Genomic DNA, 15,372 nt, shown 5'->3' on the forward strand with positions numbered 1-15,372 from the left:
GACTCATTAGATTATGAACCACTCATAAGTACCAAAATGTCCCCTATCCTAATTAACCTCTTCCTAGCCTTCCTAGCATCCCTATTAGGAGCACTAATCTATCGATCACACTTAATATCCTCACTCCTATGCTTACAGGGTATAATACTATCAATTTTTATCACCGCAACCCTAATCACCCTGAATTTCAACATCACCTTATCATTTATATTCCCCATTATCATCCTAGTCTTTGCAGCCTGCGAAGCCACAGTAGGACTGGCCCTACTGGTTATAATATCAAACTCATACGGAACAGACTATGTACAAAACCTAAACCTCTTACAATGCTAAAAATTATCATACCCACAATCATACTCATCCCTATAACATGATTCTCAAGGAACAACATAATCTGAATTAATTCCACTGCCTACAGTCTACTAATCAGTATACTATGCTTACTTACCCTAAACCAATCAAACGAAAACAGCCTTAACTTCTCACTATTATTCTCCTCAGACTCCCTCTCCACCTCCCTCTTAATTCTAACAGCCTGACTACTACCACTAATAATTATAGCTAGCCAAAAACACAAGCAAAGGACCAGTAGAATGAAAAAAAATGTATATTACCATACTAGTACTACTACAAGTTCTATTAATTACAACATTTACATCCACAAAACTAATCTTATTTTACATCTTATTTGAAGCCACACTAATTCCTACACTAATCATCATTACACAATGAGGAAACCAAACAGAATGACTTAACGCAGGCCTATACTTCCTATTCTACACACTAATTGGATCCCTACCCCTTTTAGTCACATTAATCTGCCTACAAAACTCACTAGGGTCCCTAAACCTTCACATCCTAAACAACTACTCAGAGCAACTAAACCTATCATGATCAAACGACCTGCTCTGACTAGCATGCATAATAGCATTTATAGTTAAAATACCATTATATGGACTACATCTATGACTACCCAAAGCCCATGTTGAAGCACCTATTGCCAGCTCCATAGTACTAGCAGCTGTTCTACTAAAACTAGGAGGATATGGTATAATACGAGTCACCATCCTCCTATCACCCATCACAAACCACATAATATACCCATTTATACTACTCTCACTATGAGGCATAGTAATGACCAGCTCAATTTGTCTATGACAGACAGACCTAAAATCCCTAATTGCATACTCATCAGTCAGTCACATAGCATTGGTAATCATCGCCATCTTAATCCAATCCCCGTGAAGCTTTATAGAAGCTACAGCATTGATAGTAGCCCATGGTCTAACTTCATCAGTCCTATTCTGCCTGGCAAACACAAACTATGAACGAGTACATAGCCGAACCATACTCCTGACTCGAGGCCTACAAACAATACTCCCACTAATAGCCCTATGATGACTTACAGCAAGCTTAACCAACCTCGCACTACCCCCAACAATTAACTTAATCGGAGAACTAATAATCATCACCTCTTCATTCTCATGATCCAACTTCACCATCCTCCTTATAGGAACTAACACACTAATCACAGCCTTATACACCCTATACATATTAACCACGACTCAAGAGGCAAAACTACCTATCACATAAATAACATCCACCCATTGTTCACATGAGAAAACTCCTTAGTCCTCCTCCACCTACTCCCCCTACTCCTACTATCTTTAAATCCAAAGATCATTCTCAGCACAATATTCTGTAAATATAGTTTAACAAAAACACTAGATTGTGAATCTAGAATCAGAAAATAAAATTTTCTTATTTACCAAGAAAGTACACAAGAACTGCTAACTCATGCCACCATACCTAAAAATATGGCTTTCTTACTTTTAAAGGATGGTAGCTATCCATTGGTCTTAGGAACCAAAAAACTGGTGCAATTCCAAATAAAAGTAATAAACGTATTAACCTCATCTATAATCATAATATTCACCATCCTTATATACCCTATCCTAATATCCCTAACAGACTTTTACGAAAACAAAAACTATCCTGAATACACCAAAACCTCAAACTAGCATTCATCACTAGCATAATCCCCATAATTATATTTCTCCACCTAGGTAATGAAACCATTGTATCCAATTGACACTGACTCACCATCCATACCACAAAACTCTCAGCCTCAAACTGGACTATTTTTCATTACTATTCTTGCCAGTAGCCCTATTTGTAACATGATCAATCACAGAATTCTCCCTATGATACATACACTCTGACCCCAACATCAACCAATTCCTTAAATATCTACTATTTTTCCTTATCACCATACTAATCCTAGTCACAGCAAATAACCTATTCCAACTCTTCATCGGGTGGGAAGGAGTAGGCATCATATCATTTCTCCTCATCGGATGATGACATGGACGTACTGACGCCAACACCTCCGCACTACAAGCAATCATATACAACCGAATCGGAGACATCGGATTCATCCTATCAATAGCATGATTTTTAATTTACTCCAACTCATGAGAGCTACAACAACTATTCATAGACCCTAAAATAACAACAATCCCCCTACTGGGCCTACTACTAGCTGCTACTGGAAAATCAGCCCAATTTGGACTCCACCCATGATTCCCCTCAGCCATAGAAGGTCCCACACCAGTATCAGCCCTACTCCACTCAAGCACAATGGTCTAGCAGGAATCTTCCTCCTAATCCGATTTCACCCCCTCCTAGAATCCAATCAACTAATTATATCAACCATACTATGCCTAGGAGCTATCACAACCCTCTTCACAGCAATCTGTGCTCTAACACAGAACAATATCAGAAAAATCATCACATTCTCAAATTCCAGTCAACTAGGTCTAATGATAGTTACCCTTGGAATTAACCAACCCTACCTATCATTTCTCCACATCTGCAATCATGCATTCTTCAAAGCAATACTATTCATATGCTCAGGATCCATCATCCATAGCCTCAATGATGAGCAAGACATCCGCAAAATAGGTGGGTTAGCCAAAGCCATACCATTCACAACTTCCTCTCTAACAGTAGTAAGTCTAGCACTCACAGGCATACCCTTCCTAACAGGATTTTACTCCAAAGACCTTATCATTGAGTCTGCCAACACGTCGTACACCAATGCCTGAGCCCTACTAATTACACTCATTGCAACTTCCCTTACAGCTGTATATAGCACACAAATCATCTTTGCCCTCCTGGGACAGCCCCAATTCTACCCACTCATCAACATCAACAAAAACAACACACAACTTATAAACTCTATTAAACGATTACTCGTAGGAAGCATTTTCACTGGGTTTATTATCTCAAATAACATCACCCCCATAAATAACCCCACACTCACTTTACCATTATACCTAAAACTAATAGCCTAGGAGTCACTATCCTAGGTTTCACTATCGCACTAGAACTCAACAACATAACCTACAACCTAAAACTAAACCTAAACTCCAACACCAAATCATTTTCTACAATACTTGGATTCTTCCCAACTATTATACACCGCTCTTCACCCAAAAACACACTAATACTCAGCCAAAAAGCAGCATCAACCCTCCTAGACATAATCTGAATAGAAAAAAACCACACCCAAATTAATAGCCAACATACAAATTAAAGCCTCTATCACCGTATCCAACCAAAAAGGAATAATCAAACTATACTTCCTATCCTTCCTACTATCAATAGCCTTAGCACTAACAATTATTATCTAACTACCACGAGTAATCTCAAGAACAATAAAAATACTTACAAAGACCAACCAGCCAACACCATCAATCAACTTCCATAACTATAAACAGCTGCAACACCCATAACATCTTTATTAACATACTCCACCCCCTCACCACTATAAATAACCCAATCACTTGCATTATAAACACCCCCCAACACATCCACCTCATCATCCTTCACCAATAAAACCAAAAAATCAACTCAACAAACAAACCAAACACCAAAGCACCTCAAATAACCACATTAGAACCCCATGTCTCAGGATAATCTTCAATAGCCATCACCGTAGTATAACCAAATACCACTATCATCCCACCTAAATAAACTAAAAACACCATTAAACCCAAAAAAGTACCACCAAAATTTAAAATCAACCCACAACCAACTCCACCACTGACAACCAACCCAAAACCACCATAAATAGGAGAAGGCTTAGAAGAAAATCCTACAAAGCCCAACACAAACATAACACTCAATAAATACATAGAATAAGTCATAGTTTCCACATGGACTCAAATCAAGGCTAATGACATGAAAAATCATCGTTGTAATTCAACTACAGAAACTCTTAATGACAAACAGCCGAAAAACACACCCATTAATAAAAATTATTAACCACTCATTCATTGACCTCCCAATGCCATCCAATATCTCAGCATGATGAAACTTCGGTTCCCTACTAGGAATTTGCTTAATCCTACAAATCCCAACAGGATTATTTCTAGCAATACACTACACATCAGACACCACAACAGCATTCTCTTCAGTCGCACATATCTGCCAAGATGTAAACTACGGCTGAATTATCTGATATCTCCATGCCAACAGAGATTCCATATTCTTTATTTGCCTATTCATACATGTAGGGCGAGGAATTTACTACGGATCATATGCCTTCATAGAAACATGAAACATTGGTATTATCTTACTATTCACAGTCATAGCTACCGCCTTCATAGAATATGTTCTTCCATGAGGGCAAATATCATTCTGAGGGGCCACAGTAATTACCAACCTACTCTCAGCAATCCCGTACATTGGGTCCAATCTAGTAGAATGAATCTGAGGTGGATTCTCTGTAGACAAAGCCACCCTAACCCAATTCTTCGCATTCCACTTCATCCTACCCTTTATTATCGCAGCACTAGCAATAGTCCACCTCCTATTCCTACATGAAACAGGATCAAACAACCCATCAGGAATCAATTCAGACTCCGACAAAATCCCATTCCACCCATACTTTACTATCAAAGACTCCTTTGGATTTCTACTCTTATTTTCCCTTCTCCTGATCCTAGTACTATTCTCACCAGACCTATTAGGAGACCCAGACAACTACACACCAGCCAACCCCCTAAACACACCACCACATATTAAACCAGAATGATATTTCCTATTCACATACGCAATCCTACAATCCATCCCCAAAAAACTCGGCGGAGTCATAGCCCTAGTATTATCAATCCTAATCCTAGCAGCTTTCCCTCTCCTCCATACATCCAAACAACGAAGCCTAATATTCCGCCCAATCAGCCAATGCTTATTCTGAGCACTAACTGAGGACCTCCTCACCCTAACATGAATCGGCGGACAACCTGTTGAACCCCCATTTATCATTGGTCAAATAGCATCCATCCTATACTTTCTCATACCCATCGCCAGCCTAATCAAAAACAAAATACTTAAATGAAGAGTCCTCATAGTATAAACTATTAGTTTGGTCTTGTAAACCAACAATGGGGAAATTATCCCCTTAGGACATCAGGGAGGAAACAAAGTCCCACCATCAGCACCCAAAGCTGATATTCTTACAATTAAACTACTCCCTGCATTCAATTTTATATCACCTAACCCTAAGTAATACACTAATATGTACAAATTACAATAACCTATGTATATCGTGCATTCGGTTACATACCACATTAATAATGCCTGAGTACTTAAAATGCTAATCGCACATAGTACATAACTGTATAATTGTACATAAAATTTCCTACCACAGAGATATAAGCACGTATATAAATGACAACTGGGACTGTAGTACATAAAATGTCAACACACATGAACCTACTCAAACAACATGGATATTCACATCCAAAGAGTACCTATTGATAAGACATAATACATTAATCTATTGATTGTACATTAGTGCATTAAGTCAGATAAATTCTTGTCAAAATGGATATCCTCCACCATAATATGGTCTCTTAGTCTGCCAACCTCCGTAAACCCAGCAACCCGCTCAGGAGGTGTCCCTCTTCTCGCTCCAGGCCCATTAAACTTGGGGGTTTCTATACTGAAACTGTACCTGGCATCTGGTTCTTACCTCAGGGCCATAACAACTAAGATCACCCACACGTTCCCCTTAAATAAGACATCTCGATGGACTAATGACTAGACTGACCCATGATCAACATAACTGTTCTGTCATACACTTGGCATTTTTTAAATTTTAGGATGCTGTGTCTCAGCATAGCCATCAAGGCATGGTCTCAGTCAATTCTATTGTAGCTGGACTTTTAAGTCAATATTCTTTATCCACATAATAAAAATCAAGGTGTGTTAGAACTCCATGCTTGATGGACATAAGGAAAAAACAATACACACATACACATACACATATACACGTATACACGTATCTATGGGCACCCCCCACCCCCCCACATGACTAACTCTTGCCAAACCCCAAAAATAAGAAACATGTTCCACTCACAAACTTTTACATGCATATCCACCTGTAAATCCCATATTTTTATCCTTTATTTTATACGTTCAATTTACTAATGTGCCATCTAAGTGTCTTGTAAATTAAATCACACAACACACAAATCCAACCACCACATGATCCAACTTTATACTCCCTCCCTACATACTAGTAAGATACCTAAAATAACTTACCACATAAAAGAAGAAAGTAACCTCAAATACAAAAGTTAATGTAGCTTATATATCAAAGCAAGGCACTGAAAATGCCTAGATGGATTACATAATCCCATAAACAAATAAAGGTTTGGTCCTAGACTTTTTATTAGTTTTCAGTGAAATTACACATGCAAATCTCCATGCCCCAGTGAATATGCCCTCTAGGTCTAACAGACCAAAAGGAGCAAGCATCAAGCACACAAAATTGTAGCTAAATACGCTTTGCTTCACCACACGCCCACAGGACACAGCAGTGATAAAAATTAAGCAATAAACGAAAGTTTGACTAAGTTACGCTGACTATAAGGGTTGGTAAATCTTGTGCCAGCCACCGTGGTCACACGATAGACCCAAACTAATAAACCCCGGCGTAAAGCGTGTTTAAGAATTTCTAATCCTCAATAAGAATAAACTTTACCTAGGCCGTAAAAAGCTACAGCTAGAGAAAAAATAACTTACGAAAGTAATCTTAACAAATCTGATAACACGACAGCTAAGACCCAAACTGGGATTAGATACCCCACTATGCTTAGCCATAAACCTAAATATGCAAACCCAACAAACATATTCGCCAGAGAACTACTAGCAACAGCTTAAAACTCAAAGGACTTGGCGGTGCTTTATAGCCATCGAGAGGAGCCTGTTCTATAATCGATAAACCCCAATTCACCTCACCATCTCTTGCTAAATCAGCCTATATACCGCCATCTTCAGCAAACCCTACTTAAGGCACTTAAAGTAAGCTAAAACATACAACATAAAAACATTAGGTCAAGGTGTAGCCAATGAGATGGGAAGAAATGGGCTACATTTTCTTACCCTGAGAAAATCAACGGAAACTCTTATGAAACTGAAGAGGATAAGGAGGATTTAGCAGTAAATTGAATTTAGAAAGCTTAATTGAACCGAGCAATGAAGCATGCACACACTACCCGTCACCCTCCTCAACATTTTTATTGCAAAACTTACATAAACTACTGCCACAAAAATTAAGAGGAGATAAGTCGTAACAAGGTAAGCATACTGGAAAGTGTGCTTGGAACATCAAAATGTAGCTTAACCATAAAGCATCTGGCTTATACCAGAAGATTTCACACAATGAACATTTTGAGCTAATTGTAGCCCAAAAACCAATAACCACAACTATACCAAACCTGTAAAATAAACCATTCACCAATCCGTAAAGTGTAGGTGATAGAAATACGTACCAGGAGCTATAGAGCCAGTACCGCAAGGGAAAGATGAAAGACCAATTCAAAGCACTAAAAAGCAAAGATTGCACCTTGTACCTTTTGCATAATGATTTAACTAGAAAGAGCTTAACACAGAGAACTTTGCTAAGCACCCCGAAATCAGATGAGCTACCTAAAGACAGTTATCTATGAACACACTCATCTATGTGGCAAAATAGTGAGAAGATCTCTAGGTAGAGGTGAAAAGCCTACCGAGCCTGATGATAGCTAGTTACTCAGAACCAAATTTCAGTTCCACTTAAAATTTACCACAAGAAATAATACTCCAACATGTAAATTTTAATGTTAGTCTAAAGAGGGACAGCCCTTTAGATACGGATACAACCTTATATAGAGAGTAAAATCATCTACACAGCCATAGTTGGCCTAAAAGCAGCCACCAATTAAGAAAGCGTTCAAGCTCAACCACATCCACCCCTAAATTACAAGAACCAACATGACCTCCTATACTACAAACTGAGTTAATTTATTTCCCAATAGTTGAGCTAATGTTAATATTAGTAACAAGAAAAAATTATCTGAGCACAAACTTATATCAGACCGAATGAATCACTGATAGTTAACATATATATAGAAAAAAACAAACACAAGCCTAACCTATAAAACAAAATGTTAACCCAACACAAGAGTGCTGTAAGGAAAGATTAAAAAAAGTAAAAGGAACTCGGCAAACAAAAACCCCACCTGTTTACCAAAAACATCACCTCTAGCATTACAACTATTAGAGGCACCGCTTGTCCAGTGACAATTGTTAAACGGCCATGGTATCCTGACCGTGCAAAGGTAGCATAATCATTTGTTCCCTAAATAGGGACTTGTATGAATGGCTTGACGAGGGTTTATCTGTCTCTTACTTTTGATCAGTGAAATTGACCTTTCCATGAAGAGGCAGGGATAAACCAATAAGACAAGAAGACCCTATGGAGCTTTAATTTTTCAACCACAATTATATAAACACACTCATCCCTAATTGGCCTAACCCTATAATTTCTGGTTTGATAATTTTGGTTGGGGTGACCTCGGAGCACAAAACAACCTCCAAATGATTTAAATCTAGACTAACAAGTCAAAATACAGAAAAAAATCATAAATTGACCCATCACTTGAGCAACGGACCAAGTTACCCTAGGGATAACAGCGCAATCCTATTCTAGAGTCCATATCGACAATAGGGTTTACGACCTCGATGTTGGATCAGAACATCCCAATGGTGCAACTGCTATTAAAGGTTCGTTTGTTCAACAATTAAAGTCCTACGTGATCTGAGTTCAGAACGGAGTAATCCAGGTCGGTTTCTATCTATTTACAAGTTACAAGTATGAAAGGACAAGAGAAATAAGGCCAACTCTCCATCAGAGCCTTAAATCCAATAGATACACTAACATTAATCTAGTAAATTATCTACTTACCTACCCTAGAGCAGGGTTAGTTAAGGTGGCAGAGCCTGGTAATTGCATAAGACTTAAAACTTTACCCTCAGAGGTTCAACTCCTCTCCTTAACACTCCATTTTCATTATAAATGTCCTTACCCTAACTATCCCCATTCTACTTGCAATAGCATTCTTAATCCTCATAGAATGAAAACTCCTAGGATATATACAATTACGAAAAGGCCCAAATGTAGTAGGCCCTTACGGCATCCTTCAACCATTCACCGATGCACTAAAACTATTCATTAAAGAACCCATACGACCACTAGCCTCCTCCCCACTACTATTCTCCATCGCCCCAACCCTAGCACTAACCCTAGCCCTTATCATATGAATCCCATTTCCAATACCACAACCCTTAATCAACATAAACTTTGGCATCCTATTTATTCTAGCAACCTCTAGCCTATCCATCTACGCCATCCTATGATCAGGCTGATCATCAAATTCTAAATATACTCTAATTGGGGCACTCTGAGCAGCCGCACAAACAATCTCATATGAAGTATCCCTTGCCATCATCGTTTTATCAGTAATACTTATAAATGGGTCATTCACTATATTCTCACTAATTACAACACAAGAACATATTTGACTCATCATCCCAACATGACCACTAGCAAAAATATGATTTATCTCAACATTAGCAGAAACAAACTGGGCCCCATTCGACCTAACTGAAGGAGAATCTGAACTTGTGTCCGGGTTCAACATAGAATATGCCACTGGACCATTCGCCCTATTCTTCATAGCAGAATATATGAACATCATTATAATAAACGCTCTCACAACAATCATATTTCTAGGAGCATTCCACAACCCACTAACCCCAGAATTATACACTATCAACTTCACCATCAAAACCCTCTGCCTCACCATACTATTCCTATGAATCCGAGCATTATACCCCCGATTCCGATACGACCAACTCATATACCTGCTATGAAAAAACTTCCTCCCACTCACTTTGGCCGCCTGCATACTATATGTATCCCTCCCCATTGCCATATCGAGCATCCCCCCACAAATATAGAAATATGTCTGACAAAAGAGTTACTTTGATAGAGTAAAATATAGAGGTTTAAGCCCTCTTATTTCTAGAGCTACAGGAATTGAACCTAATCCTAAGAACTCAAAATTCTTCGTGCTACCATATTACACTCAACTCTAAAGTAAGGTCAGCTAAATTAAGCTATCGGGCCCATACCCCGAAAATGTTGGTTTATATCCTTCCCGTACTAATCAACCCCACTGCCAAATTAATTATCTTATCCACTATAATTATAGGAACAATAATTAAAATAACAAGCTCCCACTGACTAGTAATATGAGCGGGTTTAGAAATTAATATATTAGCATTCATCCCCCTACTAATCAATAAAGGAAGTCCACAATCCACAGAAGCAGCAACCAAATATTTCATAACACAAGCCACAGCATCTATGCTACTACTAATAACAATTGTAATCAACATACTAGACTCAGGCCAATGATCAATCACCTACATACAAAACCCCATTACATCATTCATAACCCTAGCAGCACTAACTATAAAACTTGGACTGGCTCCATTTTACCTATGAGTACCAGAAGTCACCCAAGGAACTACCCTAATGTCAGGAATACTACTACTAACATGACAAAAACTAGCCCCAATTTCCATCCTATACCAACTAACACCATCAATCAACCATCAACTCATTATATTATAGTAGGTGGCTGAGGAGGACTAAACCTAACACAACTGCGTAAAATCATAGCCTATTCATCAATTGCCCATATAGGATGAATAATAGCCATCATCTCATACAACTCCATGGCCTTCATACTAAACCTGATCATCTATATCCTACTAACTATCACCATGTTCACAATAATCAACCATAAGACAAACACCAACACACTAACTCTAGCTCACTCCTGAAATATAACCCCAGTAATTACCCTAATACTACTCATCTCACTACTATCACTCGGAGGACTCCCACCACTAACAGGATTCCTACCAAAATGAATCATCATTAATGAGCTAACAAAAAACTATCTGATCCTAACACTCACAATTATAGCCATACTAGCCTTACTAAACCTGTACTTCTACATACGATTAATTTACTCAACAACCCTAACCCCATTCCCAACCACAAATACTACAAAAATAAAATGACGACACCCCAACAACAAACCCTCAATTCTTTTGCCCCCACTTTTCATCATTACAACTATAACCCTACCCCTAACACCTATTAAATTTACCCTAAACTAGGAATTTATATTAAATAGACCAAGAGCCTTCAAAGCCCTAAGCAAGTTAAATAAACTTAATTCCTGTAAAAAGGACTGCAGGATACCACCCTACATCTCATGAACGCAAATCAAGCAATTTATTAAGCTAAGTCCTCACTAGATTGATGGGATTCAAACACATGAAATTTTAGTTAACAGCTAAATACCCTAAACAATTGGCTTCAATCTACCTCTCCCGCCGTCTAAGAAAAAAAGGCGGGAGAGGCCCCGGCAGAGTTGAAGCTGCTCTTCTGAACTTGCAATTCAATGTGATCCATCACCTCAAAGCCTGGTAAAAAGAGGACTCAACCCCTGTCTTTAGATTTACAGTCTAATGCTTACTCAGCCATTTTACCTATGTTGGTTACAAAAGTGTATTGTTCAGTCTCCATGTGTCTGAATATTTTCTGTATTTTCTTTTGCTGTTGATTTTAGTTTTATTCCATTGTGGTGTGATAAAACACAGACATTATTTCAATTTTCTTGTATTTGTTAAGACTTGCTTTACATCCTAAAATATCTATCTTGTAGAAAGTTTTGTGGGTTGCTGAAAAGAATGTGAATGTTGCAGCTGTTGGGTGGAATGTTCTGCAATATCTGTTAAGTCCATTCGGTCTTTAGTCTTATTTAATTCTGAAGTTTCTTTATTGATTTCTTTTTGTCTGGTGACCTATTTATTGGTGAGAGTAGGATATTAAAGTCACCCACTAGTATTGTGTTGGGGTATCTCTGTGCTTTTGTGTCCTACTAATATTTATTTTATGAAATCAAGTGTGCTGAAGTATGGTGTGTATATGCTCACAATAGTTACATCCTCTTTTTTTCCCCATGGTATTGGGGGATTAAACTCAAGGTCTCACACTTTCTAGGCAGGCACTCTACCACTTGAACTACTCCACTAGCCTGTTTACAATAGTTATATCCTCTTGACCGATCATTCCCTTTATCAATATGAATTGGCCTTTGTCTCTTCTGAGTAGTTTGGATTTGAAGTCTGCTTTGTCAGATATGAGTATAGCCACTCCTGCTTGCTTTGGGTTCCATTTACTTGGAATATACTTCTCCACCCTATCACTTTAAGCCTATATTTGTCTTTGCCAGTGAGGTGAATTTCTTATAGGCTTGAAATAAAAGATCAGGCATAGTCTGTTAGTCTGTGTATTTTGGTTAGAGAATTGAGGCCATTGACATTCTGAGTTATTATTGAAAGGTGTGTAGTAATTCCTGCCATTTTGTTATTTTTGTAGTGTTTGACTCTTTCCTAATCCTCGTTTGCTTATCTACTCATCTGGTGAGATTTATTTTTTTCTGTGTTTTCATGGTTGTATATATCTTCCTCTTCTGTGTATAGGATTTCTTTAATGGTCTTTTGTAGTGCTGACTGGTGGTCATGAAGTCCTTTAGTTTTGTTTTGTTTCATCATGGAAAAGTTTTTATTTCTTCTCTCATTTGTTGGTGGGCTGGCAGAGTGGCTCAAGTGGTAGAGAACTTGACTAGCAAGTGTGAGACACTGAGGTCAAGCCCCAGTATGGCCAAAAATAAGAATAACTTTGCTGGGTATGGGTTGGTAGTTACTTTCTTTCAGGGACTTGAAATACATCATTCCATGTCTTCTTTGCTTTTAGAGTGCCTGTTAAGAAAACTGCTGATACAACACCACCAACAACAGGTGTTGGCGAGGATGCGGGGAAAAAGGAACCCTCTTACACTGTTGGTGGGAATGTAGACTAGTACAACCACTCTGGAAAAAAATTTGGAGGCTACTTAAAAAGCTAGACATCGATCTACCATTTGATCCAGTAATACCACTCTTGGGGATATACCCAAAAGACTGTTACTCCAGAGGCACCTGCACACCCATGTTTATTGCGGCACTATTCACAATAGCCAAGTTATGGAAACAGCCAAGATGCCCCACCATTGACGAATGGATTAAGAAAATGTGGTATCTATACACAATGGAATTCTATGCAGCCATGAAGAAGAACGAAATGTTATCATTCGCTGGTAAATGGATGAAATTGGAGAACATCATTCTGAGTGAGGTTAGCCTGGCCCAAAAGACCAAAAATCGTATGTTCTCCCTCATATGTGGACATTAGATCAAGGGTAAACACAACAAGGGGATTGGACTATGAGCACATGATAAAAGCGAGAGCACACAAGGGAGGGGTGAGGATAGGTAAGACACCTAAAAAATTAGCTAGCATTTGTTGCCCTCAACGCAGAGAAACTAAAGCAGATACCTTAAAAGCAACTGACGCCAATAGGAAAAGGGGAACAGGTACTATAGAAAGGGTTAGTTCAAGAAGAATTAACCTAGAAGGTAACACCCACGCACAGGAAATCAATGTGAGTCAATGCCCTGTATAGCTAGCCTTATCTCAACCAGCAAAAACCCTTGTTCCTTCCTATTATTGCTTATACTCTCTCTACAACAAAATTAGAAATAAGGGCAAAATAGTTTCTGCTGGGTATTGAGGGGGGGAGCGGGAGGGGGTGGAGTGGGTGGTAAGGGGGGGTGGGGAGAGGGGGGAGAAATGAACCAAGCCTTGTATGCACATATGAATAATAAAAGAAAAAGGAAAAAAAGAAAAAAGAAAACTGCTGATAATCTGATGGGTTTGCCTTTCTGTGCAATTTGGTGCTTCTCTCTTGCAGCATCAATATTCTTTCCCTGTTCTGTGTACTTAACATGATAACTATGATATGATGTGGGGTGGTTCTTTTCTCGTCTTGTTTGTTTGTGTCCTAAAAGTCCCTGATACCTGGATGACCATGTCTTTCTCATTCTTAGAATTTGTTTTCATTCATTCTTTTTTTTTTTTTCCTGGTGGGACTGGGGTTTGAATTCAGGGCTTTACACTTGTAAAGCAGGCACTCTCCTGCTTGAGCCACACCTCCAGTCCATTTTGTTCTTGTTATTCTGGAGATGGGATCTTGTGAACTATTTGTCTGGGCTGGTTTTGAATCATGATCCTCCTGATCTCAGCCTCCCAAGTTGTTAGGATTACAGGCATGAGCTAATGGTGCATGGCTGAATATGTTTCCTGTGCCTTTAGCCTGCACTTCTCTTCTGCCCATGATTTGTAGGTTTATCCTTTTGTGTTGTTGTTGTTTGTTTTTTTTTTGGCAGCACTGAAGTTTGAAGTCAGGGCCTTGCACTTGCTAGGCAGGTGCTCTACCACTTGACCCACACTCCCAGCTCTTTTTGCTTTTAGTTATTTTTCAAGTAGGGTCTTGCTTTTATGCCCAGGCTAGCCTGGGTCTTCATTCCCTTATTTATGATGCCTATGTAGCTGAGAGCAGGCAAGCACCACCATGTCCAGCTTTTTATTGGTTAAGATGGGGTCTTGTGAACCTTTTTCCTTGGCTGGCCTGGAACCACAATCCTCCCAATCTCTACCTCCTGAATAGCTAGAATTACAGGCATGAGCCACCATGCCCAGGAGTTTGGTCTTCTAATGGTGTCCCAGAAGTCTTGTGTATATCATTTGTACTTTCTTACTTTTCTAAATATATTTTTTGACAGTAGTAAAGTATGAACTCAGAGTCTGACACTTGCTATGCAGGCACTCTACCATTTGAGTCACTCCCCACCCAGCCCTTTTTCACTTTAGTTATGTTTTAGATTGGGTTTCACAGTTTGATTCTCCTACCTTCAGCCTCCCCCATAACTGATTACAGATGTGTGATGCCACACTTAGCTTATTTGTTGAGATGGGTCCTAGAAGCTCTCAGTCTAGCCTGGCAGCAGACACCCACA

At 38.9% G+C, this 15,372-nt stretch overlaps 1 pseudogene; it reads left to right on the plus strand.

Annotated features, from left to right (window-relative positions):
* The first annotated feature begins 326 nt into the window (after positions 1 to 326).
* LOC141424852 (NADH-ubiquinone oxidoreductase chain 4-like) lies at positions 327 to 1,125 on the plus strand (annotated as a pseudogene).
* The last annotated feature ends 14,247 nt before the right edge of the window (positions 1,126 to 15,372 follow it).

Source organism: Castor canadensis, chromosome 7 (genome assembly GCF_047511655.1).
Source record: "Castor canadensis chromosome 7, mCasCan1.hap1v2, whole genome shotgun sequence".
Classification (NCBI taxonomy): Eukaryota; Metazoa; Chordata; class Mammalia; order Rodentia; family Castoridae; genus Castor; species Castor canadensis.